The sequence below is a fragment of the Pistacia vera genome, unplaced genomic scaffold (assembly GCF_008641045.1).
Source record: "Pistacia vera cultivar Batoury unplaced genomic scaffold, PisVer_v2 Contig923, whole genome shotgun sequence".
In the NCBI taxonomy this organism is placed as follows: Eukaryota; Viridiplantae; Streptophyta; class Magnoliopsida; order Sapindales; family Anacardiaceae; genus Pistacia; species Pistacia vera.
The window spans coordinates 133,838-139,837 of NW_022196805.1; positions in this window are offsets into that span (position 1 = coordinate 133,838).

Here is a 6,000-nt window from a genome sequence, read left to right on the forward strand (position 1 = left end):
ACTCGGTTCGATACACCGAGTGAGGACACCTTCATGGGACGTTTCGCATATCCTTTCACTCGGTTCGATACACCGAGTGAAGACACCTTCATGGGATGGTTCGCACACCCTCTCACTCGATTTGATACACCGAGTGAGGACACCTTCATGGGATGTTTTGCACATCCTCTCACTTGGTTTGATATATCGAGTGAGGACACCTCTAACAGATTCTTTCATGCTTTCCCTCGATCTGATGCACTAGGCGAGGTCTTCAAGGTCAACTCCACTTTCTCACTCAGTTAGATACGCCGAGTGAGGGCATGTTCGTGTTTCACCTCCACCCACCCACTCGGCCTAGTATATTCTAACACCCACATCAAGGTACATAATTTTATTTATGCCCTAATACCCTTAGTTTGATTTCTTTGGAGTTACCTTAGACAAATGTGAAGAAAGTTCCTTAAAACTTCATTATGGGTAAAATGGTCTTTTCGCTCATAATTAGATGAAAAAGTGGGAAGTGAAAGGAAGCAAAATAATGTGAAGAAGATAATAAAAATAAGGGTATTTTAGTAATTGACTAAAGGATATAGATGGAATTTCATAGAAAGTGCAAGGGCAAAATGGGAATACATGCATAAAATATTTGATATAAGGTTTCATTGAAGAAACCCTAGCCTTATATGCAGCCCTTGTTCATGCCACCTTCACCCTAATTTCTCTCAATTTTCTTCACTAAATTTCAAAGGGAAATCATAGGATTTGGCTTGGATTTTTGGAGATTTTCAATCCTAAAGCATCCTTAGGTAATATTCTAGCAAAAAGGAAGTGATCTCACATATTCAAGGTAAGTAAACCTAATTTGAACCTTGATTTGAGCAAGACTTGTGTTGAATGAATTTTTTCATGTTTGTATGTGATGGTATGAGAGAATTATTGGCTGTTTTTTATGTTTAATGATGTATAAATTCTAGCCATGAGAAGTAGTGTATGGTTATGTGATGATTTTGTGAAGTTGTGGAAGATTTTGTGTTGAAAGTTTTGGAGTGTAGAGAAGTGATGAATTCGGCCAGGTTTGATACTAAAGTTAGTGAGTTTTTGGCTCACAATTTGGTTGAATTGGAGAGTCTTGGAAGTGTAGCCAACATGGTAGTTGCATGTGCATATGAAGTGTTTGATGAAAATCTAAAGAGAAAATGCATGCATGAGTTAGCTAAACCCTAATAAGGAAAGGGCTAAAGAAAGGCAAGAATTGCAGTAGGAAGATTATGTATGGGCTTAACCAAGTGTCAATGTTAGTTCCATGAGAGAAATGGCCCTTAGTGTTTGGTTCTATTTACTTGAACCTTTCCTGCTTTTTGAATAGCACATGAAAGTGTTGGAAAGGAATTGAAAGTTAAAGTGTTATTTTGATATGGTAATTGTGATAGTAGAGAATGTAGAATATGTTATGACATGCCATTATACCATAATGAATTTGCAAGTTTGTATATGGGAATTTGGAAAGCATATTAAAGAATGGGCTTGATCATGCATATATTGTGCACATGATTATATATATAGCTTTGATTTAGTAAATGAGAATATGAAAGAATATGTTATCAAAGAATGAGAAAGAAAGAAAAGAAAATGACTAATAATTTTCTTTTAAGCTAACATGCAAATATGTATATTTTCTCATTTACTAAAGAATGCAAGTGTAGAATTTCCATAGCTTGGAAATTCATGTTGAAATGTGTATAGTATCTATTTCTATTTTCTTTCTACAACATGCTATGATATAAGGTTTTTGCACTGGGGAATCCGTGAGTGACAGAGATGCCCACATACAAGCCGCCACGAGCGAGCGGCATCAGCAGAGAGATACAGTACTTGTACAGTCCGTGAGTAGTGTATGTGGATGAGGACTGTACCCAGTGGAGCATACCTACATGGACGCTGCCATGAGTGAGCGGTCACAGCAGAGAGATACAATACTTGTACAATCCGTGAATAGTGCATGTAGATGAGGATTGTACCCACTCACATGGCTAGGGTTCCAAATCCATGCATCAACCTAGTCCGATCGGCAAACCAGAAAGAAGAAAGAAAAGAAAGAGAAACATAGAAAAAAAGAAAGAGATACAACATAAGAGAAACAGAAACAAAAAAGAAAAGAAAGTTCTTTTCTCAGGAAAGTTTATTATTCTGCATATGTATTATGCTACTTACATGATTCAATATTTCTTATGTGCTCGACGATGTACAGTTTTATTCATTGTCTTTGCACGTTGGTAAGTAGCAAATCAGAGTATCAGAAAAGAATGCAGAATATCAGAAAAGAATGAAGAATATTATCAAAGAATAAAGTGAGAAAAGGAAAATTAGAACATGAATAACGGAGGAAACACAGTAGTACAGTTTGGTTTACCTACTGAGCAATTAGTTCTCACTCCATTATTTTACTATTTTGCATATACTAGATGATTTATGACCGGGTGGGATGTCAAGAAGCGGAGGAGTTTGGCGGCACTGTTCAAGATTACCTTGTGCTTACTAAAGTATATCAGTATTTTGTGTATATATTTATATGAATTAAAATTAGAATTTTCAGATTTTACATTATGTATATATGTTTATAAAAGTTATTTAGTGGATTTTATCTTATATTTCTCAAAGAATTACTAGCTATACAATATATTACATATACCAAGTGCATCACCTATAGTAAAAGCTATACTATTGGGTTCCGTGAACAAAGAAGCAGCACATTCACTTATTCAACCAGTCGGTCATGAAGGTAAGCACTTTTTAACTTAGAGAGTGGGAGGCAAACTGTTAGGGCCAAAAAATGTCCTCGACCCAAATAGGCTCAAAGACAAAGACACCTTAAACAAAGCTTAGAGCCATGGCCCAATTCCAATTAGGCTCGCAACAGAGTTTACATATTAGGTTCGCTCAGCACACCTACCCTATTGCTCACTGCTTGGGCCCAATCAGCAAAGGCCCCGATTCATTTAGGCCTCATCATCAACTTGTCTAAGCATAGGCCTTTTGATCCAAGATCAGCTATTGGACCTAGGGTTTACTTAGACCCCAAGGTTGCCTACTTCTTATTTTGGTACTATTCAGATTCTATCGAAGAGATCCATTACTATCCTAACTCATCTAAAATCCGTATCTTAGACCAACTAGGACTCCCTCTCCTACTAAGGTAAGGGAATCAAAAAGCCCTCCTATTCACTAAACCTCAACCTCCAAAGGACTCACAGTCCTATTAGGACTCGAAGATCCTATAGTTTCTATTTAAACAAAGGCTAACCCTCTCACAAGGAGGAGACATTACACCTTATAACCCTATAATTCTCACTCTTGAGAACCTCGCATCACAACTGTAGTTGTAGTCTCCGACTAGACTTCTGGTAACCTTCTCTTTCCCTAACCCTCACTAAATTAGCCTCATTCAGCCTTGCTAACTTGAGCGTCAGAGTACCTACGGCAAACACCACCCGATGTTTTCCACTCGCGTCACGCTTGTTTTCTTGTGTGTGCAGGTATAGCGGATTGCTGGTGGCCTCAACCTCTTGGGATCAGACTTTATTTCCGTAGTAGTAGATTTTTTGCATCTATAGAAAGTAACAATTCTTAAATTTGGAATTAATAGATTTATTGAAGAAAGTAAACTTTTGGTACATATTAATTAGAAATATTTGAATAAAAATTTTGTAGCCACGTTTATTAGAGGTGATGGAAAAAAAAAAAAACATAGAAAATAATTATATAAATAGATTTATGGGGTATTTGTTAACCCTAAATATGACTAATATTCCTAGAGAAGAAGAAGGGGGGGGGGGGTAGGAATAAAAACTATCTTATACAAGATATAAGTAATAGCAAATGATGAGTTAAACAAATCTAAGTTCAATAAATAAACTCAACAACCAAAGAGTGACAAAGATGAAGTTAATGCAAATGGGCAATAAAGATACCCAAATGAAAACAATAAATGCAATCAACTTATGAGCAATAAATAAGTGTAATGAATGTATGACCTAGAGTAATAAATATGTTTAGAGAGAGAGAGAGAGAGAGAGAGAGAGAGAGAGAAATGCTCAAAGATTTATATTGGTTCAAAGCAATATCCATAAGCCTCCTACATCCACTTTTTCAAAAAAACACTTCCTTCAAGTTCCACTAGAATTGGATTGTGCCAAATACAATAGTTTTACAGGATTTTGCCACTAAGGTTGTAATCAAAGTGTTCTGTGAATGATTGCCTCTTCTTTATAGGCTTATATAGACAATAAGAACAAAGATTCTCTCAAAGATTTACAAGATGAGTACACGTGAGAGTAAGTGATTTGGATTTTGAGCTTAAGGGATTATATGAGAATGTCCTCTGATTTGATATAACTTTTCACTTTTCTTTTGCATAAAAACCTTGAATTTTATATCCCTTAAAAGAGTTAGTTGTTGCTTCATTTAATGCAGCTCTGATAAAGCCTGCAGAACTCAGATGAACGATCGTTCCATAATCGCGAATAGTCGTTCTTGACATAATGGATAGATTTTCACAGATTAGGGTTTCTGGAATAGACGTTCCACCATGTAGAAAGGTCGTGCCTCTTTTGATACATGAGTTTTGACTTGATTGACTTCGAAAAATAGTCAAGAGCATGAAGGATTTTGAATTTGAATATTTTGACTTTTGACTTGATTGAAATGGTTGTGTAGGATGGTCATACAGGTGCCACACATTTTGGTGATGAACGACTATGAGGAACTAGGTCTTGCAATGAGGCACAATCATCTGGGTAGTTTTCTTCTATTGAAAAAACGTGCCTTGATCACGCTAATAAGAGCTTGAAAATATGTTAGAGTAGATGCCCTAGAGCCAATCAATTATTGTAGAATTGACTCTTTGTAATAATGTTCATTGATCAATAAAAGGCATTTTATTCCATATCGTGTAAATCATCATTGTATGTATTGATATATGTCTTTAGAATGGTAGAACTATGACGAGGGTATCAAGTGTTTCAAATCTTGATAGTGAGAACCCTATAAGCACATATGGTGGCCATTCTAGAAACTTCTGTAGCCGTAGTATTATTCTGAAGTAAGGGCATAGATAATACAGTAAGGCTATCATAGTGTTGAACAACCCTGTTGAAAGGTAGTGACTGATCTCACTTGTCATGGCTGTTTGGTGACAACCTAGTGCAACACATAGGTGCTTGCTGTAGGCAAGTTCACTGGACTGACCCACCAGAGGAATCCATATGGATGGTAACCCTAGTGTCTATGGAAAAAATCCTCTAACAAATGGTGGTGCATGTGATCCTTATACTTGAGATCATCGAAGCGCCTTGTGCACCAATTGGTGTAGTTTGACACTAGCCCAATGCAGTTCTATTTAGAGCTATACATATGATAGTGATTGGCTGCATCAAGGAGTGTATCCAGACTATGGTGGATCGACAGAGGATTCATCACTCCCGAGTATGAAGGAAGTTATCTCACGGCGCAATTCAGTAAATGGCAATGACAATAAAACTGTGGCCACAGTGGGATTGAATTGTTGCTCTATCCAGTTTATAATTCAGGTCATTGGTCCAGTAATTGAACACATAATATTGAGAGTAACCGAGGTTGACACTATTTCTATGCCCTGGTCTCGTTGAGATAACGGATGATGAAAGGATTGGATTGTACGGTAACCATATCGTTGACAGGTAGTTGCTTCGCTGAATCCGAATCTATCGGGTGGCCATGATGCCTTGCTAGGGGCCAATCTTGGTCTGTGTGTAGTGAAATGATTAATTGGTGTTAATCGTGATACTACACGCTACCGGTATGATGAGGAGCATACGAGTCACACACATAGAAGATAATTTTAGAGCCATTTTATAAGAAGGGAGTTTTCATCTTTTTAGGCAAAAAGGGTATTTTGGTAATCTCACAGTGCAATTAAATTTGCTGAGGTCGTAGCCTTTATTTAATTTGATATTAAAATTAAATAAGTGAGATTACATTTAA